Source organism: Alligator sinensis, unplaced genomic scaffold, assembly GCF_000455745.1.
Source record: "Alligator sinensis unplaced genomic scaffold, ASM45574v1 scaffold307_1, whole genome shotgun sequence".
Classification (NCBI taxonomy): Eukaryota; Metazoa; Chordata; order Crocodylia; family Alligatoridae; genus Alligator; species Alligator sinensis.
The window spans coordinates 1,773,135-1,800,245 of NW_005842115.1; the positions used below are offsets into that span (position 1 = coordinate 1,773,135).

The 27,111-nt window shown below is 46.5% G+C and overlaps 1 long non-coding RNA gene across 1 annotated transcript in view; it reads right to left on the bottom strand.

Moving 5' to 3' along the window:
* The window catches only part of LOC112550456, a 30,952-nt gene extending 9,926 nt beyond the window's left edge, over positions 1-21,026 (bottom strand). Inside the window, exons 1-2 of the long non-coding RNA XR_003094318.1 lie at positions 20,543-21,026; positions 12,220-12,469 (exon numbers count right to left, since the gene is read on the bottom strand). This is a non-coding gene — a long non-coding RNA (uncharacterized LOC112550456). The remainder of the gene's footprint in view (positions 1-12,219; positions 12,470-20,542) is intronic.
* Between the last annotated feature and the right edge of the window lie 6,085 nt (positions 21,027-27,111).

Genomic DNA, 27,111 nt, shown 5'->3' on the forward strand with positions numbered 1-27,111 from the left:
AGGCAGCAGGTTCTCTCCCATTTCCCGAGCCCTTCTACAAAAGATGCTTGAGCAACATTTTTTATCCCAGTCAAAATAATGTGATTATGCGGCCAAGAGAGACAGGAAATGACCAACAGTCACAACTAAGAGGATGGAAACTGACATGATATTTTTAAGCCTTGCAAAGTTGTTCCCCTTAAAAGTGTCCGTATAAACAATGATCCCATTGCCACGTGAGCTCAAGAGGGGGGGCAGAGCAGAGAATGGGAAAGGAGAGGTGGTGATTTGCCCCCAGCCACGCAGCAGGGTGGTAGCAAAGCTGGGATTTGAAGACATGTGTTGGGACTAACCTCTTCGCTTCAGTTGCATGAGCTGAAGGAGACAGCCTTGTAACACTGAGCATGAACCGTGTTTCTCCTTTTAGGCCATACTGTGACAGTGCCACGGTTCTTCATTTAGAGTCAGCTGACGTGTTTTTAGAAGGTGTTAAACTAGATGCATGCTAAAACAATAGGTCAAGTGGTGCTTGCTCCTACCCTGGGGGTCTTCAAAAGGAGGCTAGATAATCACCTAGCCGGGGTCATTTGACCCCAGCGCTCTTTCCTGCCCACGGCAGGGGGTCAGACTTGATGATCTGCTCAGGTCCCTTCTGACCCTACCAACTATGAAGCTGTTTTAAAATATTAGTTTACATGTGGTCAGACATGAGCCCCAGACATGTCCACAGGCCTTGGACAATTCTAAGGTCCAGTGTACATACTGTTTTTCTATGACTATGATTTAACATAGTTAAAGTAGTACCTTAGTGTGAACAAGCAGATGCCTTTATACCGTGTATTCATAGATTTTTAAGACCAGAAGGGATCGTTAGATTGTGTATGAACTCCTATACAACACAGGCAGCAGAATTTCACCCAATGACTCCCAAAATGGAGCCCAATAACTTGCATTTGCCTAAATCTATGCAACTGCATCCACATTAAGGCCTTTACCAACCTAACCATAGGAGGGTAGGGGGAAAACCCATAAACACAGCCCTGACCAAAATAGCGTATTCAGTACAAAAGGGCTGTAGATCAGGCCTTCGTGTGCATTTGGAAAAAATATATTTGGAAATGTTGTTTTTCCCCTGCCCCTCTTGGTGATACTTTAAAACACTGTCTATAGGAGGTGAAGGATGTTTTTTGTCTGGGAAGCAATCAAGACTGCGTAGAAAAGAGTGGAGTAGAATCTGGGCAGGTAATTACCCAAGCAGTAGCAGCTACAATATGTTAATTCACTAGATCGGTCTGAAACAGAGCACAGTGCGGGCCCATGGAAAACGTGAAAAGAAGACTGTTCAGGAAAAATCTGTGGAGGCCTTGTATGAAACAGCCTTTTGGAGTCAAAACAAGGACAGACTTCGCACAGCCATCGTCGTTTTCAGAAAAGAATTAACACCAAACTCCCCTCATCTCCTTCCCTTGGTACACTGGACTGTAAACGGCAGAGGCAAGGGCAATGACTCAGAACTGAACGCTGACATTTTGTCCCTGTTACGGCACCACCGATGGTGCGCGACATCACACAGCAAGCGTGCAGGCTGCAGAAGGGCAGAATGGGGTGCACCGAGGATGGAGTAATCCCGAGCTTCACACCGCTTCGTTTTCATGGTATTCAGTTTTAGGGTGGCTTCTTTTTTTAACTTTGCTTTTAGTCTGGGAATTTCAGAGGCCTAAGGGAATTAGGTGCAAGTTTCTCTGGGCACTGTGCAATTCCTTTAGCCAAAGAAAAGGGGGAGAAGGAGGCTGGGACTTTCAAACAGTACAGCAAGGAAGGTGTGAGGATATCTTGTTGCACAGTGCATTTACAACGGGAACACAACCTGCCCTGAAGGCTGGCACTGCCTACTTCATGGACCCCTGGCAAATTATTGTGAGCGCTTCTGTTTTTCTGGTGACCCAAACGCACTGAGCTGTAAATCAGTACAGACCTCGTAGAATGACGAGGCTTGAAGGTCCTGAATTGGGCTTTCCAATTCGGTGGCTGTGCTTCAGAAATGAGGAATAGACTGGCCTCTCTGTTTTGGGAAAAGGCAGTCCTTACCCAAAGGTTTTCTAGCCCCAGTATTGTGAAGGCTGGGCATTTGCAACTTAGGCCGGCCTTCCCCAGCAAATCTTTAGCAGGCCACTACTACCGTCCAAGGGTGAAGCAACGGCCTCTAGCAAAAAAGGACTAGGACGGTGGGGTTCCAAACCCAGGGTTCGCAAGCCCCAGGTTGTCCACAGGACACTCAGATGTTGCTCATGAAATTAAAAAGTTAGAAGTGAGGAGGACAGCAAGAGGACAGCCTGATGTTGCCCGCAGCCAGTTACTAGCTCAGCTCTATTGCTGCCCAGGGGTCAGCGAAGGCCAAGGACCACTGCTCCAGGGTTTCTGACCAAAGCCCTCATGTGCAGAGAATTGAGCAAGAAAACTCAGAAATACTAGTCCTGCCTGGTGAAGGAGCTACACAGTTAAGGCCTTTTCTGCAGAGGAAAAGTTTACAAGCTGTACCAGCAGAAATCCCCATGGAGACACTCCAAAGTAAGACTTACTACAGGTTCTCTCAAACCTCTTCCCAAGAGGCCTAAACTAAACCAACACATGGTCTGCATGCTAGACAACAGATGTCCATGCAAGGCAGAGCTTCTATAACTTGAACTCTATTCATACCTTCATTTATATACCCCAAAAAGGCCCTTGTTAAACATGAGCAAACCTGCACAGAACACATGAACGATGCACCATTACAAACTTTATGTACAGCTGGCATGCTTAGTATTAGTTCTTGGGGAGAGGAAATGGGCTGAAGTGGACAGTGCTGAGGCCTGGGAGATGGAAGGGATAGGTCTTTTAAATTGATCTGCTTGCAGTCTATTGAAAAGGCCTGGGGCACAGTGCCTCAGTTCCCCCATCTGTAGCATTATGATAGTCTATAGAGCAAAGTATTGTACTTCATGTTTTGGGGTAGCCTGAGGTTGTGAAAAAGAATGCTTCAGCAAAGGCTTCAGCATGAAAAGGATGCAAAGAGCTTTAAAGGTGAAATCAAATGGGGTTAATATAATGCAGAGGGGACAAGGGAAAGTGGATGAGGCACTGCAGCATTTGGGAGACTGTGTGGGAGTAAAATAAGGCCAGGGATGACAGTGCCCGTAAGAAGGCTCCCAAGGAGTGGCCTGTATGAAAACGTCTTTATTATGGGACTTATGCTGCCTCCATTGTCATTGTTCCAGCCACTTCTGCAACCTTTAATATAATATCACCTATGATTTAAAACTGCCCAAGACTTCCCATTCTCAAACCCAGTGTTCAGGTTTTATAAACTTCTTCAACCAAATGTTTAACTATTTGCGCAGAAATTTTCCATGGCAGCCAGCTGCCATAAGCTAAATTCTGGAGACAAATTTCCACCAAAAGAGCCTGGCTACTTTTGAGGGGAGGGGGAACAAAAACAAACCAGTACTTTGCTCTCGTCAGAAAATTCTATCTAGATCGACTTTGGAGAACCTGACTTTATAGATATAAAAATGTTGTTTTCTGAGTTTAAGAGAAACAGTCATAGCAGCATATGATCATCACCACCCCCATTTTATAGATCTGGGACTAAAAAGATTCAGAGGCAGATCCTGTGCCACGTAGAAGGTGCCAAAATGCGATCCCATCCCATCCTGCTCAAGTCCCTGAAATACTGGTAAGGCAAAAGGTGGGTGGATCCTCTTCCTTCTTCATTTTGTACCTTACTTAGTCTTATAGCTAATGTCAGGCTGTGTTACAAAAGTAGATGCATTAAAGGATTTCCAGAGACTTGAGCAGAGTAGAATAGCATCACACTTATGCAACTAACAGGTGCAAAAGGATGCGAGCCCAACAGACTGACTCAAGGTGGGGAGCACAGTAGAAACCGAGCTGAGTCCAAGCCCCAGGCTAGTATCCTAACCACAGGACCATTCCTCCCCTCCTTGCACTTCTTGGACCTTCCCCCTCTCCCCATTCCCGGGCTCACCTAAAGAGGGATTCCAGCTCCCAAGAGACACCCAAGCTCCCTTCTTCCTCCTAGCTGCTCTATGACTCCTGGTCCTGCCTCCACCTTCCATTTTCCCACACTTCTGTGTATAAAATGAGGCAAGACTGAACACCTGCAGTAAGACAGGGCATGGCACATGAAATGATCAAGAGAAGGAGCACTAGTCTGAAGCCACTCCAAGCAGCAGGCCTGTCCGGGCCAGGACACAGGCCCTTGGCTTTCACAGACCCTCGGGATGCTTGCCTTAAGCTGAATCAGCCAGTTCCTGTGTCACCGGCATCATAGAATAGGTCACTTTCCTGAAGAGCAATGAATAACATCTTGTTAAAAGCTGGGCGCAGGCTGCTGCTAAAACAAAACAAATCTGTTTCTAACCTGCGCGTCTCATACATTCAATGGAATATTCATTGCTTTCCATATTCGCCCACGGTTGCAAATGATCTGGCCTGCACCATAAACGAAACCCCTGTGAAAACACTCTGCGGGGCGGGACTCTCAGACCGTTTGTAACGGAGCTCTTCTAGAGAAAAATAGAACGTTATCACGGTTACTGCTGCCCCAATACAATTAGTCATACCTGATAGTGAGATACCCTTTCCAGGGCAAAGCTGGTTTTTAAAGCCTTGTCAACAGACGAAGTCAAAATGAAAACACTTTAATATCAACAACCAGCTTGAAAGCTGAACCACAAAACCTCGAGACATCCCTAAAAATGTAGGAAGGTCCCTCTTCCTCTAACATAGATAGCAATGTCGCTTCTAAAGGGCTTTATATAATCTGCCTGGCCTGAAGAGAAAGCATTTCTGCTTCTGATAAAGCAGTGGCAAAACTCCAGGGAAGACCGAACTTCTTTTCCTTGAGTTTCTCATTCGTCCTCACTCGTTTAAAGCCACCCGTTGCCATCTTTGAAGAGAGGTGTTGAGGGGGACGCAGGTATAAAGCCTGAGAACAGCAGGAAGGGGATGGCCCAGTGGTTAGAGTGAGTACCAAGACTAGGGAAACCTTGCGTGTAGTTCCCTGATCTGCTACCAACTTAGATAAGTACCTCTGTGCCTTGAATGCCTCAGTGTAAAACGGGAATACTGCCATTTCCGCCCCCAAACATGTAAATCCATTAGGCGTTTTTCCACTTTGTAAATGCATTTGGAATTTGATCAGGAGGTTGAGGTGCTCAGCTCGGCTTTTGGGCTAAGATCATGTATGGGGTAAGTGCCTTACATCAAGGAGCTGCGTGCAGGTTTCCCTGCTCTGTGTTGCCATCTGCCCAAAGCACCAGCGGGACAGTCCGCTTGCAGCTTTCCTCCAAGAACTACAAGCAGCTTGGCCCTCATTGCCATAGTTAAGCAAAATCAAATGGTTTCCACGCCTGATGATCTGGACTCTTTTATTAGAGGGAGACACTGGGTTGACTTACGTGAACTAGGCTGTACAACAGGGGCCATTAACATTTGCTCGTACCTTGCTAGCCTATTCAACACAGTTATATGCGAGGTAATGACCATGTTTTCTTGGCTGTTCCCACAATTTTTCCCTTTGCAGGAATTAGACTGCCGAAAAGGGAACATTGACAATGTGAACATCAGAGGATCCTCATAAGACAGCTCCCTGCTTTGTCTCAGCCCCAGGCAGGAACTCAGCGGAGCCAACACAGTTGGAAGGAAGGAAATGGCGCTTTCCTTTCCTTTCCCCCAGCCTGATTTTGGTTCCCCGGCAGCTCATGAAAGCAGAGGGAGAGATTTGCCCATGGGGCAGAAACTTCAGAGGAGCAGGCAACATAGTGAGTTTTAGGAAACAGGAAAGAGCTGCCAAACAAACAAAACTCCCACAGGCACTTTCATATCATACCCGTCCTCAGGCTGGTACATGGTCCCAGCGGTGAACATACAATCCAAGGGGTGGTTTAACATCCCATATTTTTCCAGGACAGCATACTACTCCCTTTGCTGTACTGAAACTCTTTGTGCGTGAGAAATGCCTCTGCCTTTAATACCCAAACTGCACACAGGACTTTTGTTACAGCAGCCTGACCCTTACGCTCGCACCCCCACACACAGAGTCGGGTTATCCTTCTCTCTGGCCTGCTACTGAAATATCAGCAGTTGAGTCAGCGCGCTCTCATTTGTGGCTAGTACAACAAAGCAGAAGACTCATTTCAGAAATAGCCAATGTACTGCCCAGGAGTAAAAAATATGTACATGCTCCCTCTCACCACCTTCATCTGGTCAATCAAGTTAACACAAGAGAAACGGGTTTTACTACTGTACATTTGGCAAGGAGCTACGTAAGGCAACAAGAGAACTTTTCTAAGCCAACCAATAGATTTTAACCACGTTTTGGCTGGAGCTCTGACTACAGCATGGTGTTAGGAGACGAGGTAGCTGGATGTCGCTGCTGGCTCATGACATAATGCTGCATCCGTTACTCAAACCTCATGAACCTAACCTGCTGATAAGAACGGGCATCGCATCTGCTTGATGAGGAAGATGTGATCTTTAACACGCGCAAAGTGCTCTTGGAGGAAAAGACCTGGGGCTCAGTGAAATGTATATACCCCAAATCTTATTTCATTTCGTGTATTCCAGAATTAAAACATTCGTTTTTTATTTTGCATATTACAGACTGTAGTATACAAAATAGCCCAGGAGACAACGGGAGAATCAGGCTGAAGGGAAGACAACGAGATTATTTTGGGCAATGCTTTTGCTGTTTATAATTCTTTCCTAATCTAAATTGCACTGAAGCCAGGTCCTGTGCTCTGGTAAACTGTGACTAGCTACTATTTATATTACAATAAGACCTAGCCGAGACTGGTGCTCAGCACCAAGCCAAGGCATAACATAGAAGTCCCCGTTCCGAAGAGCTCACAATCTAAACAGACAAGGCAGTAACGGGGAAACAGAGGCACAGAGATGAGAGATTTGCCCCAGGACAACAGAGTGGGCCACTGGTAGAGCTGATAACTGAACCCAGTTCTTTGGGAACTTGGCCCAACGACTCGATCACTGGATCACGCTGTAGCAAGAGGTAAATTGTAAGGTTAATAGTTTAGATTGTGCTTCTGTGCATGGGGTGGGCAGCGGTGGTGGACTGGGAGAGGTTGCTAAGGGGGGCTATGGGGAGTTTGGGGGTGGCCATAGCCCTCCCCCACCCCCAATCCCTCCCCTAGCACTGCCCCTGCTGGCAGAGCACAGAGCTGCTCTGGAGCCCGGCTGGGATCCTGCAACAGCGACACGTGATCCAGAGCTGGGGCAGAGCTAGGATTATTAGGCCCTACTCTATGGGTACAGCATTTGGGCCTATTAAAGTAGAACCCAGATGTGGATCTTCAAGAAGGGTTGGAATCCACTCGGATTGCAGACGGTTCCTGAAATAAGGATGAGCTGCTTTTACTTCAAAAGGTCTTGCTTCTCTGATCAGATGGAGCTCATCAGAGATCCCACACAGCTGGTTGGAGAAGCAGCACCCTTTGAAATACAAGCCCCAACAACCAGCTGGAGCACCTCAAGTGATCCCAGGAAGCTTTTGCAGCAGCTCCGGATATCCCCAGCTACTTTGCAAAAACTTCACCTTCCCACGGGGACTAAGGAAGATTAGGAACCTAACCATACGAGGTGTTACGGTTCTACCGTAGCATAGAGTACAGCAATATTTAAAGCTTAAAAAATAGTGTGACAGCAGGGAAAGGAAGAAAGTCACAGCCAGCCAGCCAGCCAGATGAGCCCTTTCTCAATACAAACCAGCTGACATCGTACAGCACACAGATCTATGTATCCGTGTAAGGTGAAATGTGACTGTAGGGCTCCTGAATGGCTCCCTTTTATCACAGGAGGGAAATCTCCCTTTTAAGGAACAGATTAAAAGCAGGGAAAACACTCCCAACGAGACCAAGAAATGCAGCAGTGTCTAGGCAAGAAGAGCATTACACTGCGATCTCTTCAGATCTGACAAAAGTAGGTCAATCTTTCTGCTTTGCCGAGTCCTTTGGCAGATTGATGCAGCTCGCCGCCACCACCCGCAACTTCTCACGTGTGCTTTGCAGCAGACGCGACGTTCAAAAGTTAACGAATTCAATACAGCTAATTAAATCCACCTTGGCACCCAGTCAAAAAAGCATCTTGCCTTTTTGTGTTCCCTCTCTCCCCGCTGCCATGTGATGTGCAAGAGGAGATGGGAGGGAGGCTGCAAGAGACTGGGAAGGGGGAGGGGGAGGGCTGCTTTTTATCTCTTTTCTTTCCAGTTCCAATTCCCATCATCACAGAGATGCTTTTCTTTCTTGCGGGAATGTGACAAGTCCACGTGGCCTCCTCCATGTTTATATTTCATCCCCCTAACAAAACGCCCTTTTCGGTCTCCTTGCAGGCTTCGTAAATAGAGTTAAACGTGAGTCAATGGACCTCTGGATCCCGTGTTAACATCTGCTGTTCCGAATGAGTACTTGGCAAGGACGGGTGTGCAAACGGCTTCCCTCCTCCATCTCCTCCCCCTACCTGTAGCATCCTTTCCTCTCGACTCTGCATTTAGATAGCCTACCCCGGACATGGCAGCTCTTCACTGGGGCTGGATGCGATTTAGGGTGTTAGCATGATTCCCTCAAACCTGGCTCACAGAAGCACTAAAACCCATGCATAACTGTGAGTGCATGAGGACCCTGCAACAAAGTGGCCTTATCCCCTGAAAAGGAAGCAGCTAGCCTGGCTGAGGGGCTGCAGCTGTGCCACGGCTAATGAGGGAGGGGATTGCTGGGAACCAAAACCCCAGCAGGGAGAACCAGAGGGAGTACGGAGGAGAAACACCAGAGACAGGAGACTTCTGGACTACCAGGTGGGCGAGCCTGCAGTGGGAAGGCTGAAGCCACAGCAGACCCCTCCCAGTGTCCAGCACAATAAGGTTTCTTTAATTACTTGCCTTATTTTGTTAAAAGACTATATTACTGGGGTATGCCGAGAGAGGCAACAGGGAGCAAAAGCCAGCAGGTTTAAAAGACTGGATATTGCTGACAGACACTTGCGGTCGGGGTGGGGAAGAGGGACAAAAGGCTGAGTGGGCTCATCTGATCCCAGCGGTCTTTCCTGCCCAAGCGCAGGGGGACTGGACCCGATGATCTGTAAGGTCCTTTCCAGCCCCTAACAACTATGAAACTATGAAGAGGCTGTGGTGGCAACCTGCTACAGACCCCCACTGCCTTCATTGCTGGGGGTCTTTTGACCCCAGTACTTTTTCCTGCCATGGCAAGGGGTCGCACTTGATGATCTGCTCAGGTCCCTTCGGACCCTACCAACTATGAGACTGTGAGATCACCTGGGAACTTAGGGCGATCTGCAGGAGAAGGTTGTTGCAGCCCTCGCTGTGAAGATCTGGTTCCTAAAGTCCAGCGTAAGTGTAATTTGTTCTAGCTCCAGGTCACTGGTTCCTTGTCCTGCCTTCCCCTAAGGTTAAAGAGTTTCCTTCTTCCGTTTGTACTTTTGATTTGAAGGTGAGATTGTAGGATCATAGGAAAGTGAAGCTGGAAGGAACGCCGGGAGATCATCTAGCCCAGCCTGCCGAGGGAGGATCGACTCCTAAGCCATTCCTGACAGATGTCTCTCATGCTCCGGAAGCCCATCAATGAAGCAGATCCCACAAGCTCCCATACTCAGCACCTTATTCCAGGGCCTCACTGTTTCCTTCCTCTATGAGTTGAAAGTAAACTCATGTTTCCTCTTTTCTACGCTATGAACCGATCCCTACCAAGAACTCCTGTTTGTGGCAGCAAGATTTCTGACTGAGCAAGGACAAATAGGTAGTCCTGGCAGAGCACATCCATCAAATCCTCCACTACAGCTATCAGTTCTGCTCACCTTTTCACGTTAGCTTTTCTAAACCCACCTGGGATTGGGGAACCAGAACTGCACAGCATATTCCAGGTTATTCCACTACATCAAGTTTATGCTTTAAGCAATCTTTCCTCCCTAGTTTCACAGGGGAGGCCTCCTACAGATGCATCCCAGAGCAGCGGTTCTAAACATGCTGGCACTGCACATTGCAAACTCATATGTTGTTCGTTATCTGCTACCACCTCTAAGTCATCCTTGGACTTTCTGCTGTAAAGACAGTTGTTTGTATCTGTGCTACTTTGCCGCCTCTGACACAAATCCTCAGAAATCATTCAAGATACGCTAAAAATAATCACATATCAATTCTTCACTGCCCAAAGCTGATGTGTGGCTGTGAAACAGCTGCCTTGTTTCCACATTAGCGGTGGTACATTTCAAGTAGGGCTTGAAATTATTCTTCTCTATCCCAGCATTGCAGCTGAAAGGAAGATGCTACAGTTCAGACTGAGAAGGGTGCTTCATGCTAAAACCTTTATCACGCCATTCTCCAAAACGTGAAAATATTTTGTGCTGTGCTTTGGATTCCTTCAGGATAAAAGGCAGAGTAAGGCTGTAAAGCATCTTTCTTGCCCATGGTAGAGGATGCTACAAGACTTTTTGGCTGCTTACAGACATTAAAACAAACAAATGAAAAACCGCCCGATGCTTTACTTTAAACTCAGCACGCTCCTGTGCTGAGCCCAGCACATGCCCAGAAGAGGCATCAAGTTAGTTGTAACCAGCTCACCCAACATCTTTATAGATTGGGTGCTTTAGTGGGGTCTTTTTGGCACTTTTATTTCATAGGTGAGTGAATCAGCTTTAGATAAAAGCACCAAAAAGCCCCACTGAAGTGCCTGACCTATACAGATGCTATGGAGCTAGGTTGAACTAACATGCTGCTTCTTCCAGTAAAGCATGTTTTTTATTTTGGGGTTTTTTAATGTCTGTAAGCATCCTTTAATGAAGACAGCAATTTCTCTGTAATCAAAAATGCAAACGGTATTGCACCAAGATATGTTATGCTGTGTTACATGGAGCTGGGATCCATCCCATACCCCGCTCCCTTATTTTATTCTGTTTGAAGACCCTCATGGTTCTACCAGATAAACGTATGGGACCGTAGTATGCAGAAGGAAGAATCAGAACTGCAAATAAAATGCTTGCTTATGGTCAGAGGCCTTTGCTTGTATAAATTAGTTACAGCCCTATTGATATCACTGGATCTAAGCCAGCTCGCAGCACCGGATCCAGTCTCTCAAGAGAGGAACAGAACTGTTTCTAACACCACTACTGATTACTTGTGTCAGAATGAGAGCCCCAAGGTGCTGCACAGAGTAAGATACTGCTGAAAGGTAGCCTTGGGCAAGGCTCCATAATGTTTTATTAGCAGAGGTGGGAGTAGAATCGAATCCCATGTTCGAACTCCCTCAATAATGTCATGCAGAGCATGATGATGCCTGATCAGAGCTAGCCTCATGGTAAGAGTAGGATTCAGTAGGGTTGAAGTTCATTCTGGGCCTTACCGGTGACATCCTTTGTGACCTGGGGCCCTTTGGGCCAAAAGGAGTGGGGATGGGTAATATTACCCACTTCACCACAAAAGAGTGATAGAAGGCTAAACTGTTGAACACCCGTGAAGGGCTCAGACACTACACGCCACAGAGAAGCCTATATATGATTCAACTGGACCAGGACCAATGCTTAAGATGCATTCAGTACTGAAAGCATTAGTGCTGATCTAGTGACACATCCCTAGCTGTGTCAGTCATTTCAGGCCATAACAGGATACCAGTCTTAATCACTGTCTCACTCTTTATTTCCCATTTTGGGTTCTGCTCTTCTAGCAGCTGCTGCAGCGTGTGGGGAACTGGCTCCACGCTTTCAGATAACTAACCGTTGTGACAATGGTTTCTAGTTCTAGAGCCTCTTGAAACAGCAGTCTCTTAAAAACATGCTGGTGTAGGGGAAACCAGCCAGGGAGAAGGACCTATATTTTGATTTAGCAGCATTAAGAATAACTGCTTTACCACACAACAAAGCTGAGGGGCCTAAACTCCCTGCGGCACAGGACAGTTGTGTCGATCTCTGATGGCTCGCCTGCCTTGAATTATCATGGGTAACTCAAACTGAGGGGTGACTTTGGTCCCGCTCATAGATCGAACATGACATGTCTTGGACCTGGGGCTCCTGCAAGCTTCACTCTGTGCCAGTACACTAACTATGCCATATTGGCTTGACTTCAAGGAAGCCATTAGGCACACAATACCCCCAACACAAGGTTTTAATGCCCCTCCCTCCATCCCCTTCAACACAAGACATAATATCCGGCTCACTTACATGCCCCACCCTTTGTTCACGGCTGGTCTACAATCCGATTCTGTATTCGGGGCACAACCCAGTGTGACGCAGCGCTGCTCGCTCTGCCATGGTCAATGGAGAGTTCCCCTCGCGCAGGGGAAAACTGCCGCTTTCTGAATGACACGGGTGACAGAGCCAGTTCGTGCACCAGCCACGGCCCCACCTGCAGCAGAAGGTCGTGTCAGCGGAAAGGCAGTGCTGGGAGGATGGAGGAAGCAGAAGTCAGGTTCTGTAAGGGCACAAAGTCAAGTGTTAATGCATTAGCAGGTCACCTCAGTTTAAGCAGCGCTACTGCAACCCACCCGTCAGGGCCGGAACTGCACGCCACTAAATGAAACCAGGCTGGACAGGAGTAACTGGCTAACTCTTGCCACCTGACTCTCTAGTAGCGTGCACTTGCATCTGGACTTTTTCTCAACACGTCCAAAGCTGCCCAGCTACGCACCCAGCCAACACCTCTGTAGCATCCTGCCAAAATGAGTGATGGTTGGGATTGCAGTGCTCAGCCATGCTTCCTTCTTGCTGGCTGATAGTAACTAGGAAATAGCAGCCTCCCTCAAACCAAATTAACTTGGGGGGTACTAGGAAAAGAGACATGGGAATTTGTTAATATGACCACCAAGTCCCAGAATTTCACTAGGTTCCCACAATGCACTGCTAGAAAAACTTGTCACTTGGCTCTGGGAACCATGCACTATGACAAATCTACCCTGAATGCTTGAGGGGTTGGGGGAAGCAGAGCTAGATGGACACAACAGATCATGAGGGAGGAAGCTGAAGAAGGGCCGGTCACAGTGGTATGGATGCCCTGTCCTGCCCAGTGTATCTAAACCTGTAGATAAAAGAAAACCCTCTTTTAGAAAAGAAACTCTCATGTGGACAAGTCCTTCAGCAAGAGGTGTAAAATACACCATCTCCTCAGCTCTTTTGATCTGTGCAGATCAGAGTTATGCAACCAGGCCTCTCTAGCTCTTGCTCAGATGAATAAAATAACCTCACAATTTGTTAACTATCATCTCTGACCTAGTGTTGGAGTTTGGCTGAATTTCTGCACAGAATTATTAGTCAGCCCTCACGATCCCTATGAATGCACGTGTGTGCAGGCGGGTTACAGCCATTTAACCAGCTTGTGTTTAACCACACAGACACTCGACTTTCAACACAGAATTTGGGACATTAAAACAACAACAAAAGAAAGATCACATGCTGCTCTCTATCTCCCTTGGACTCGAAGCAAATGACTTATCATTTACTGCTCGGAACCATATTCATCCTTTGCAAAAGAGGAACTTGCCAAGGTGATGGGGAGTGTTTTCAAGCCTCATCTACAGCAGGGATTTTAATTAACTGGACCCCCGAGTCAAGTAAGACCACACAATGGTGAAAAGGTCAGAGACCTGCCCACACAACACTTTCCAGATGGCTGGGGACTACAGGGCTGAGTTTTACCAGTGGTGAAGCAGCCTCAGGGCACTGCTGTTTTCTGCCGTGCTGCACGCATCTGTACTGGAACAAGCCTCCAGTCCACTGTCAGCCTCCCCCCTCCTGCCCCCTTCAGCTTTGCAGGCTGAACACTCCCGGGATTTCTCCAAGCGCAGCAGCAAGGCGGCAGGCCTGCTCTCTTGCTTCTTCATTGGTATTCCTGGCATGAAGCAAGCTTGACAGCACGTTACTAGGAGTGTAAAAATACACACTGTGCTACTTTAATAGTAGCAGCTCAAAGCCCATTGGCATCCTCACTCGAATACTACACAAGAGACCAGCCAGCATAAGCAAGCTTCTTCCTAGGATGGCCTGGTATGCGCCAGGCGGAAACAGGGAAGAGGAAGGAGCTGGTTTTAAAAGCAAGATGGGAGGGTGATACTGGGTCCTCACTGCTGAAGCCAAACCTGGGTAAAACACGCCCCACTCTCCTTAAGGCAGGGGTAGCCAACTTGCAGCATGAGTGCCACAAGTGGCAGAGGCAGCTTGTGTGTGTGGCAGGTGGAAGACTGGGGAGGGGGCAGGCAGCACATAGCAGACAGGGCATGGAGCAGAAAGCAGAGCATCAGATCAGGCAGGGAGCACAGCGTAGGAAGCAGAGCAGGGAGGTGAAAGCTGAGCAGTAGAATGGGTAAGGGAAAGGGATCAACTCGGGGAGGGTGACAGGTGAATTTGTGGCACAGGTGCCAAAAAGGTTGGCCCCCACTGCCTTAAACCATTATGTCCAGTTCTTTACGATGATGCTTTTTGCTGCAGTCTCCATTCTCCTTCGCCACGATGCTCTACCCACCCCGCCACCCTCCCAATTAGTTTCTCCTCCCCAAACTTCAGCATTTGCAACGTGAAGTCAGAGCACGGGGAAAGAAACTGAGCCTGACACCTTAAAGCAAATTGAAAGAAGCCTTTTTCATTTGAGCACACACTACACAGCAGCCTCTACAGCTCCTGCCACTGTCTCTGGTGCCAGCCCCAGATTTATTCAATTATGAGCAGATTAAAATGACTGCATTTGTACACAGTAATTGGCAATTGCTCCTCAGATAAAGGGCTGCTGGACGCTTTGGGGTTATGGTGACATCAAAATAACAATGACGCTCTGAACTGGGCACTGCTTCTCTCCCGTAGTACAGCCACAGCCTAGTGATGTGCAGATCCCAGGAAGGGAGCCAGAGAAATCTTCACTAATGCTGGAACACAGGACAAAGCTGCAGAGGCAGCAGCCATGAAATGCTCCTTTTCTGACACAATAAATGCCCTGGGCTTCGTCCCACAAACCCAGGAAGCTGGGATCCCTTTTACAACAAAGGTCGGGATGGCGGAAGCACCTCAAAACTAAGCCCTCACTGCCTGGCCTCTGACTCTTGGCTCTGTGCCTCCATTTAAAAGGAGTGCTGTCATACTGTACAGCAGGGAAGCAGCGGCATGCTCCCACGAGCAGAACCACTTGAGACCACCACACTGTTCAATCCCTCAGAAAAGCTCATTTTTTTATTGCCCAAGTATAGATCATGATCTAGACTCATGACCAAATACAAGTGTCTTCAAAGAGGCGGGGGATTTCCCCTGGGAGGAGATTCTGTGCAAAGCTGACTGTCCCAATTTGTGACTTAAGAGAGACTGAGATGCTTACATAGCCCTTCTGCAGAAGAGGAGAGGTTCTTTGGACTTGTTTTATAATACAAGGGGTTGCCTCTAAGATGCTTCATCTACACACAAAGCCCGTGAACCCAAGCCCGGTGGTGCTTTAGACCCTGCATTGCTTGGCTAATCCAGAGGCTTAAGCTAATGTTAGAAGCAGCCCAACTTGCTAACATGACCTCTCTGCCGTATGGTCACTGGCTAGTGCCACCTAAGTACAGCTGTACTCCCAATGACGTCCCACAATTGCCTGCTGTGCCCTCTGGAAGGACGGACACGTCCACCACGATCTAATGAGGAAGAATTGATGGAACTGCTCGGCCTGCTGCAGCAGACAGAACGAACGTTAGCTATCGGGAAGAACTTCCTAACTATGAGAGCGGTCAAGCACTGAACAGGCAAGCTAGTGAGATTGCAGCATCTCAATTTCTGGAAGTTTAACTTGCTGGTTAGATAAGCATCTATCTGGGATGGTTTAGATAGGGATGATCCTACCCTTAGCAGGGGGCTGCACTAGATACCTCTTGAGGTCTCGTCAAGCCTAATTTTTCTGTGATTCTATGGGATAAGCCCCCAGATGACTTTGTACACTGGAAGCAAGTGTGACACCAGACTGGACACCTCTGCTCAAGTGTGATCTTCATTAGAGCGAGACTCACGTGTGCATCAAAAATGCACCCTGGACTGTTAATCCTTCCCTAATGAGAAGATGATGTGATGTGTCCATGGCATTATCTTGCCCCTGTGCTCTAATTCTTGGCCTGGGACAAAATCCTGGCTCCACTGAAGTCAATCGGAGTTCTGCCATTGACGGGAGGGTCCTGTTTCACCTGCTGTGTCTTGTGATTCGCTCACTGGCTAGGAGCAAGCCAGTTTACCTCCCAAGCTCCTGCCTCCGACTGCACCCTACACCATATGAGAGCAAACCCTTACATGCATTTGGAAGATGTTAGGAGAAAATGCCCTGAATATAAAAAAATATCGCTCCACCATAAGCAGAGTTTTGCCCCCCAAAAAGGGAAATGGGCCAGGGTCCCCATAAAGTCCACTAGGAGCTTTGCTATCACTAATGATTTTAGGTGGTGGGTGCTCGCCTACTAGGATGATGGGTGGCAGGGTAAAACCTGACTAGAGGGGCCTGGCAAGAGGATGTGTCTGTTGGTCTCAGCAGCAGGAAGGTGTTTACACATGTGCAAAGTGTGCTGTGAGATTGTCACTTCCTTTGATCAAAATAAACTTGAGATATTCCTTCCTGACTTGTCACTCAAGGTTTTATCCTACAGTTGTTTCAGACAGACATGATTAAACATACATGCTTCAATTAGAAACTCTACTTCTCACTGCACAAGCTGCTTTCTATTGGCTATTCTGTATTTGCTACAGCCCACCAGCTATAATCAGGCCTCCATGCAGTTCCCATATAGCACAATATCCCCGGACAATATAAAACACTCAAGGTCCACTTATTAGAAAATTATTTAGATTCATTCAACCAGACCATGGACACGGCATTTCTCCGAAGACCCGAGAACCTTTGACAAGATTTTAAGTGCCAATCCCCGAAACAAACCACCTTCACCATAAGGAGCAGTTACTCACTAAACCTTAGAGCGCTTCCCTACAAATTGCCCCAAGCAACAATCCTTCCAAAAAAGCCCCCTGGCCAGGTGATCCTTGTAGCATGCCCTGAAGGGTAAACTTGAACACAGTAGCCCCTCAGGTACCATGCACGTGTAATGGGTGCAGTTCCTTCAGGTGATGAAAAGCTTTCTAAATTAAACACTGTTGAAGAGGCAATGCTTCCTCTTTTATCCAAGTTGGTTTTAGCAGATGTGCAGAGCTGCCCAATTCTAAGCTGTATTAACTTTGTTCCTTTACACTCAGGATTGATTAGGGGGAACATGGGGGATCCTCCTGAGAGGGCCTTGAGCTTGCAGGGCCCAGTTTTGGGGGATGTACACATTGTACGGTAGGAATCAAAAAGTGTTTAGGCTCCAAATCTCTGGGATTTGGTTCATACCAGGCCAGGTCCCAGCTTTGTTCACTTCGATGAAACAATCCTATGTCAGGACATGCACAGAAATTATACTGCTGAGCATCTTTGGCAGAGAATATCATGAAAAATGCAAGGGAAGAAAGCTTGAAAAGGGAAGAAATAAGCCAAAGGGAAGGGGCTCCAAAGACACAAAGACCAAGTGAACCAGAGGTTCCTAGGGAAGGAGGGAGGAAGGAAAGGGATTTAAAAATTGATACGGCTGCTTAATAGCCTTCCTTCTTCCAAAACCCCAAACTGCGGAGAGCCTCTGGCTGTGGAAATGAGCTGAGGAAGATGAGATTGGCTGGTGCAGCCTGAGCAGACAAGATGGAAGTAGGTGGTCTGTGAGGGGCTCAGGGAGCAAGTTTAAGGAGAACTTGCAGAATCACAAGGGGAGCTCCCCAAATCCAGTTCTGCAAGGGCTTTTGGAAGGAAAAGCTGGCCAGGTTTGCAACTCAGGGCAGCCACAAAGGGCAAGAGAGGAAACTGCTCCTCCCTGTACTCATTTCAACTGAAACATGTAACTTTGTATAAACCTAGTGGCCTGGAACTGCTCTGGGATATGAGAAGATCCTCCCTGCCAAACACTGAAGGGACTGTCAATTAATTCACCACGCCTTTCACACCCAGCTTTTGCCATGGCACCTCTGAACCATTTGGCAACTTGGTGCAGGAACACTTTCCTCATCATGATCCTGGCACAACGTGGCCCCATGGCACTGCCAGGGGCTGTGGGCTGCTCCTATGGCTGTGGAGCACCATGCTGAAGCATTCAATTGGCAGCCTGGCCTAGCCGCAGACGTCTTTTCTTTATTTCAGCACCTCAGATTTCCCAGCGCTGAAATGCATCCAGGGGAGAACACCTGCAAAATATTGAGATGCTAGGAGAAAAATAATACTGCTAAACACCCACTGTAATTGCTGCTAATAGGTATTAGCCTCTGATAGGAGCAGGATACTGCCATGACTGCTCTGAAAGGGAGGTAATAATTTGCAAGAGTGCCTCGGGGGAATGAAGTCCCAGTCTCAAAAGGACTATGTGATTTAGATGCCTAAGTCTCTTCTGACCATGGGACTTTTTTGCAAAACTTTACCCTGGGTCTTGTAGCTTGCATGGTCTTACAAGCACACTCCCCAGACTCGTTCAGACTTTTCATGGTCCTGCAGCGGCCCACAAGGAAACCACAAAAAGGAGAGAAAAAAAAACCCCTGCTAAAAAAATAAAAATAAAAGGCATCTAACCTTGTTCATCCTTTTAATGAACTTTTCAAAATGAGAGAGAGAGAGAGAATGTGCACAAGTGAGCGCTCATTCGAATGGGGTAAAAATATTTAGGGAAGTTATTACGCTTCTCGGAAACTTCATGAGTCTATTATTTACAGGCCAGAGCAATCTGTAGAAAAGTCTGCATGCAGCTAACAGGTTTAGCCCACAGGGGCATGTAAATGCTAACTTACTAATAATGGCCTCTGTGGCTGGAAAGCCCCTTTGATCAGCCACCTCAAACGCAGAGCTGTGCTGGGCAGCCAGGCAGCATGCCTGAGCTGCACGGTCGACTAAGTATTGCAGAGACAGCGCACAGGGAAAACACCAGAATGTGACTTCTGAGGTGGAATCCTCCATGAAGCGACAAATACATGGCAGATACCCGGAGGAAGAAGGCTGGGATTTCCACTGAGTGATGGCAGAGAGACTTCAGCAGCTCTGAAACGCTCACCTGCAATGTCACCTGAGCTGCGGACACACCATCTTAGAAAGGCATCTCATAAAACTCCTGAAGCCACGGCCCTCCACTCACTGGCTGGGGCAATAAGATGTGGTTGACCAGGAAGCCAAATGGCTTCTGAAGGGCAATGTCAGGATGTGACTTCAAGCATTTTTGTGGTGAGATTAATCAGACTCAGCTGAGTCGCTGGTAGAGCTGGCAACGCCTGACCCCAGAAGGTTTTAAAGGCAATTCCATCATTGGGAAACGGTGCGGCCATGATCACCAGCTCACGAGACAAACCACATTTTCCTACACATTTCTGCACTGGCCTGCTTCACAACAAGGGAAGTATATCCAGGGCGTACACCAGGGCCTGGGGGAGCATTTGTTCAATAGGGGAGGACCAGGAATAATGGGCACAAGCTGAGTGAGGATCACTTCAGACTAGACGGAAGGAAAAGCTTCTTTACAAGTTGAGTACCGAGGGTCTGGAACAGGCTCCCCGCAGAGGTGGTACCATCGCCCACCCTTGCAATCGTCAAAAAGCATCTTGATGCCCATCTTGCTGGGGTCATCTGACCCCAGCAGTCTTTCCTGCCCAACTGCAGGGGGGCTGGACCCGATGATCTGTAAGGTCCCTTCCGGCCCCTGACAACTATAAAACTATGAGGAGTCACCTCTGTAGCATGGGAGACACCTAAGGGTTTGACCTTTATTCCTCAATGGTGCTAATGCTCTGAACAAACGTTATTCAGAGATACGAAGACGTTCCTAACTACACTACAACACGTACCAGGGCTAGAGCAGACCCCCTGCATAGGTCTACCCATCACACCACAAAACTAGAAGTACAAACCAAACAGGAACGCAAAAGGCTCATGTCACCCTTCTCTCCTAAAGAAGGCATGCAACTCTATCCACCGCTCCCCCACCCACACACACCCGTCCATGGCTCACCATCCACAAGACAAAACTGCTCTTCCTGGTTATTGAAAGTCCATAACTTGCTCCAGCGTCTTTAAAGCCCTTCACTCCCTCTCTTTGCTCATCTACAGTCTGTCTCTAGTCCGAACCTTCTTATAACTTGGCCAGTGGCGATGCTTTTGCAACTCTAGCCAATTCAAAGGTGTCCTTTATTTCTGCAATTCAATTCTTCACCTTCTTGCAATTCCATCCTAAAAACAGATTGCCCTCCCTTGCCTTTGCTTCGGCATTATGACTACTACTTATTTCAATCTGGGATAATGCCTTTGAGGCCCTGATGATGCCATGAGCTGTATAGAACAGATTAGATGGGCAATAATATCCACAAACACCATGGGTAAAATCTGTTTCCCATTGTGGTCAATGGAAGTTTTGCCTTGACTTCACTGGGGTTAATTTTTTTTTTCTATGGTGTTGAATTACGTAGGTTAAGTGCAAAACAGCAGTCCTCTTACCTGCTCTTGCACTCTGGGCTGCTGGTCCCAAGACAGAAATCAGCTGCTGGAAAAAGATAAAACACACAAAAAACAGGAAAGCCACTAACTGCATGCTTAAAAAACATCTAGGCAATACAAAAATGTCTAGGCAATACAAATAACTATCAACTATCTTGTTGGTCTAATAAACGATAATCACCTCTACCCCAGGAGTTTTGTCTGTCTAGGTAATTAATACACATGGTCTTAGTAACTTTGCAGAAACTAAATAATCATCACTGTATTGCCTCTTGGGTCTGGCAATGTGTCTGCATTACTGTTTAGGTGAGTGAACCACAAGCAAGGGATTGTGTTGTTCATGAAAAATAGAGGAAGTCAGAGGAACAGCGAGGTGTCAAAGGCAGGAAAAAAGACTCCCAGTTTTGCGTGTCAGCCACTAGACTGCTATCTTTTTCTAAAAGCCGTCTCTATCAATGCTATGACAATGTGAGTCACTGTAATACTTATCTAATGGTGACTGGATGTTCTCATGGTTCATATTTTCCAGACTGATCTGTTAAAACAGAAAAAAAAAAACAAGAAGGGAAAAACAACATTAACAAAGAATTAAAAAATCAAAGCAGTACCCAGACCAATAACAATGTATCAAATCAGTGGGTCAAGAAACACAGCAATTACAGCTACAGGTAGAGAATGGTCTGGAAAACGATTCTTCTCTTTCTGGGGTGGGGGGAACAATACAAACCAGGGAAAAGATTTACGCAGAAGCCAACTTCAAGAGGATTGGCCACTCTGAGTCCCACTACCTGATGCTCACTCCAGACTCATGCTAGCAAAGATGGTAAACTAGAGCAAACAACTGCAGATAGGGTTATGATTTTGGGATTCTGGCTCATGGGTTTATTCCACTAATAGTACTGTATTTTTCCCGTTTCTCCTTGTTTGGTGTTATTGCTGCATCAGTGCTGAGCAACGAGCATGAATGTATATAGTTTAGTCAATAGTACAAAGCTTGCGGTCCCCATATGCCGCATATGTAACATTTGTATGTCTTTGCACAGACATACACGCATGCACAAACTCCCATATTACAGCAATATAACCAAAACCAAGATAGAGAGAGAAACTATAGCACAATCTGGTTTTGACTCTCCACTAAATAACCCGTTATACCCCACTTCTGAACAGTTACTTGTATGGTTCAGATTAAGATCTGGACAATTTCCCCACATCAAGGAACTGACTCACTGACTAAGGACCAATTGATTTTACTGCAGTGGGATCAACTCGTGATGCTTACTGAAGACGATGGCTGCAATGTCGAAGAGAGTTTGAAAGAACTAAACATGTTTAGCATGGGGAAAAGGTGATTAAAGGAGGGATATGGCAGCAGTCGTCAAAAATTTGGAGAGCTGCTATAAAGAGGGAAAATGACTTTTCTCCCTTGAAGAGGGAAGAACATGTAGTGGTGGCTTTAAACTGCAGCAATGTACGTTTAGATCACACATCAGGAATATCTTCCTTAAGCAGTGAGGCAGTGGAGCAGATGGTCTAGGGATGCTGTAAAATTTAGGGGGAGGCGGAGGAGGAGAGGTGAGGGTGTGCTGTCCCTTCCAGCCCTAATGTCTATGAAATCCTTTTCCTTGGGTCTCTTAAACATATTTTTACAACCATTTCCTGTCCTTGCAGGGAAAGGATGCTGGCAGTGCCCTCCTTCCTCTGCTTTACCTGTGGCAAGTTAAAGGGTGTTTTGGATGTTTCAGGCATTATGTCTGCGAGTTGTGTGTGAGGGTTGCTCTTGAAGTTTTGAAAAACAGGATAGTTAATTCTAATTTGTCAAGGTAGTTCAGACAGGGACAACCCTGGCTTGAGCAGGCGGTTGGGACAAGGGGACCTCTGGAGGTCCCTTGCAACTCAACTTTTCTGTGATTCGAAGTCACCCAGCAGATGTCATATTAAAATCTCTTCTAGTCCATTTGGATTCTTGTGCTGTGCCCGGTAGATTGGGCAGGGACACAAACGTGCTCCTGGGACTTTGGCAGGTAGAACGAGCAAGACAGTAACACCCCAGAGAGAGCCCAACCCATCCAGTGAAGTAGGAGAGAGTTTTTTGTATATATGGAGAGCGCCCGATCCTGAGCGGCTCTCTTTTTTCCAGACTGCACCAGCTTGCAGCATCAACATCTCACTAAGAAACTGGGCTAAAATCCAAACGTTGCACTTTTCGCCATGTTTATAGAAACAGCATAGTAAATACAACTTATAAACACCAGCCACGACCAAAACAGATAAACTGCAAATATACTGCGGTGCAGGTACCGTGTGGCCTCAAAGACCTGGTCTTGCAGGGACCACCACAATTAAAACAAAATGCCACCACCTTGGGAAGAACAGCAGCTGTGTCAGGCCTTCTGCCCCCACCTACAGGTCTTTAAAGGCTGACTGTTACACAGATGTTCAACTCATCACCGAAAGACTTGGCCAACGTTAGTTAGCAAAAAGCCATCAGATAACCACAGGTACCCTGCCTGCTTTTTTACCAGAGATTGTGTTCCCAAACTACTTAACATTTGCATTTTCACAGAGCAGCTTTTTACAGATTGGCTTCTTTTCTACTTTGGAGAACTCATAACAGCTTCAGCTTTTCCTTTGCCCGATGAAGGGCATGTGGGCCCGAAAGCTTGCAAAGAACATTTTTTTTAAGAACCATTTTTTTTTGCAACTATTTAGTTGGTCTAATAAAAGATACCGCCTCTACCCAAAGAGTTTTGTCTGCCAATTCAGCAAAGCATTTAAAGCAAATCCTTAAATGTAGGCATAGGAGGAATCCCACTGATGTTCAGGAAAGTATGGAAGTTTGACAGATTCACAGAGGCAAACTGCTTTATCTACACTGGCATCATCCCACCGGTATGACCCTCTTTACCAAGATAAATGTGTTTGGAGCAGCCTTGCTTATTGCTCTTCCCAGATGGGAATGAGCAATACAGATATAAGGTCTTTTACACCAGCAAAGCGGCATCTGCATTAGGGTTCTGCATTTGCTTTGTTTAAAAATATTGCTTCCAAAGACCCATAACTCATTAATATTAGATATTAAATAATAAGATTTTTAAAATTGTATGCAGACTAGAGCTATGAGATATACTTCACTTTAAGCACAAATTTAAGTTCCACAAAACTCAACTGCTTTGTTGAACAGGGTTGGGATTACTCCTAAGAGTAAGTATTTTTGTAGAATCAGGGATTATACCAAGACCTCTTACAGGTTTCTTTTGCTCCTAGTCCTTGCTGTTAGTTCAAGGCATAGAAGACTGGAAAAAAATGAAACCTAGGTCCACAGCATCATTAAGGCACTGGGTCAGGTTCTTACCTGGCATGGTTATTTTCTGAAGCCCTAATAGCAGTCAACACTGCCGTTATAATTATTTGGAGATAACAAGAACTTTCTCACATGCAATGATGTGATCTTTCCATTCACCGACTAGCTGCGTTTAGGCAAAATCAGCTGAGCCACACAACTGATGGGGCAAAACCTCTTAGAGAACTTTCTTACCAGTGAACTCTTTAATGAGGGGGTGGGGGAAACACCCCAAGGGTTCCCAAGGGGGCTGAGTCATAGCCTAGGCCTCTCTTGGAGTTTTTTCTCTGAAATCTCCAAACACCTCCGCAAGTTCACACTACAAAAAGGAAGAGAAAAGCCCAGGTATGAATCACATGTTCTGCGTGCTTGCTCAGCCCCTAAAATGGTTCACAGTCACTGAACCATTTCTGCACAAGCTGCTAAAATAGAAAAAAAAACAAAACTTCCCAGCCTGAAGGATGGCAGCCTTCATTTCTCAGTGGGCTGAAGAAAGCTCAGTCACTTGCTCTATCTCCAAGACCCAAACAAGGTGTGAAGATTGACAAGATGTGCAGCAAAGCTTCTGTGTAGCCCCTTCCAACCTTCTCAGTGAAGAGCCCCGAAAAGCAAAGCCCGTTCATACAGAGCAAGCACAGCGAATCCCTGCTCTGTGACAGCCACCACCTTCATTCCTGAAGGCTGGTCTCGCAGCCTAAGGGGGACAGATCAACTCTGTATTCAACCAGAAAACCAAGTCCAATGGAAACCAAAGCTGTGACTGGCTGTGGAGACCAGTCCCAAATCAAATGCCCCAGCATAGTGCATGGTGCCTTTGGGATGGTCCTGCAGCTTCATCAGTGGGGACAGGACTAAAGACCTTCAACACCCAAGCCAGAGACTTCCAGCACCCGAACCAAAGGAAAAATGCCTCTGTGTGTGTGCGTGTGCATATCCTCCTCTCTTGATGAATGCACAACTGAGGGCCAACAAATTGTGGCTATTTAAAAAATAGAGAGCCTACTACTAGCTCCAGTCTTGGGAACCACATATTGGGAAGAGGAGGGTCTAAGTCTCATCCCTGAATTTTTCAGTGTCTACAAGGTTTAAGTGACAACCGTTAAGCTTCAAAATGGCCACTCACTTATCACCATATTATGTGATAAGACCTGAAAAAAATGCTTTGGTAATCATTAACACTTAAAACTGAGCGCTTCCTTGGTATCTCTGTACTATGTTATGTAAGAGAACCTAAGGGGAGTAAATTTAACGCTTACACACTACTTAAATCCCTTTTCAGATTAGTATTAAATTGGCTTTAAAATAATTTAGATTAAGAGTGTTGCCAGTGAGCTCCCCTTTCAATAAATTTGGGATTCTGACCCCCAACTGTGTGGTGCTTGTTTCTTTATTATTGCTACTTTCACAGATGTTGAGGTCAGCAAACCAAACAATCATCTGGTCTAAAGTCTTGCATAATGCTAACCACAGAATTGCAGCCACTAATGCCTGCATCAAACTTGTTAATTTGTGATCATACAAGAGCACCTGTCTGAGACAGAGATCCAGCCTCAAAAAAGAGGCCACCTCTACACGAGATGCTGACGGCGCAGTTACCTGATCCTACCGTCAGTATCGTCACGTGGCAACCACCGTGATGCAACACTGCTGTGTAATATTAAGCTACTGAGCAGCAGCAGCAGCATCACAAAAATGGTATCCGTCAGCACTACTGTGCAGTAGCTTGGGTTGCTGCGCAGTCATTTAGTACTTGTACTTATATAAGTACTGAACAAGTACTAAATGACTACGCAGCACCGACTGCATAATCAGCGTTTTGTGTAGATGCGGCCACACAGTGATTAATTTATACATGCAAATCAGATGAAAGGCCAAGTGATCCTTCCTGGGATCAGGAGTTCCAAGGTGTAAAAGCCTATTACATGCTGGGCGCAGACCACTAAACCACCTTCCTGGTCACTTGGCCAGCATCTCAGAAACATCCTAGTATCTTTAATGAAGGCAGAACTCCCCTCTCTGAACATAAGCCTATCAAATCAAACAGAAGGCTGATCCTTTCCTTCCTTCACAAATCCTCTTTCACAATGCTATAGGGCTAGAAGGGACATCCTAACTCACTGAGTGGAGATCCCCCAGGGTTGCTAGCCTAAGACATTTTTTTTTTTACCGACAATCTGAAAGCTTTTTACTGATAGTCTTTTTTTTTTCTTTTTTTAACTGACATGTTTTTCCTGATATATTGTACATAACGTAAACGTAACTCCTCTGCCAGGACCTGTCCTGCTGCCAGACCCCAGTTAGAGGAGCTGGGTTCAAATTTAGGGGTTTAACATCAACTGTAGCAAAAAGGAAAAGCTTGGTTGTCAGTAAAAAGTTTGCAGTAAAAAATATTTTGAGTTGGGTTGACTGTAGTGATGGCTTTACACTGTGCTGCCCCTCCCTCCTACCAGAGGCCTCCTCCTTACCTCCACTCTGATGCCCCCAAGTTCAACCTGCAATATACTGCCCCCTATCCCACCACCCCCCAGCCTTCTGCTGCTAGCTCAACTCCCCACTTTCTCGGCACGGACCCCCAAAGACGCCTACGTGAGATACAACAGGTTTACAGGCAGCCTGGGATGCAACAGCAACAGCACATGGCTGAGAAGGCTCCCTGCAGGGTTCTGCGCTCTCACTTGGACATCAGGTAGGACTGCTATGCTCTCAGAGCTTCAATCAAGCGGGAGCTGCTTAGTGCTTTTACTGATGGCTAAAGTTTTGAGTTTTTTTCTGGACTTTACTGACAGTCTTTTTTAGCTTGATTTTTTTTATTGCCAAAATTACTGCCAGTTGGCAACCCTGAGCCCCCTGCTCCAGCAGGTTACCCCTCTCATCCAATTATTTTCAGAAACTGATCAAGCTGCAAGTGTTTAGGGCTTTTGTCCCCACGACTGATGGGGAAACTGATCCCGAAACAAGCTTCTTTCGTGGTTAAGCATCTTCTAACTTCCAACTTCACTCTTTGTGGCTGACGTGTATGTGTGTTCTTGTAATGACACTGTCCTTCAGATTAAAATTGCTTTTTCCCTCCCTAATGTTTACCACCCCCCCTATTGAATACCTACTCCCTCTCAACTTTTGTTTTCTTAGGCTAAAAAACACACGTTCTTCTGACTTTCTTCTCCATTCCCCTGATCATCCTAGTAGCCCTTCTCAGCATCTGTTCATTGGCCTGAAACAGGGTCTG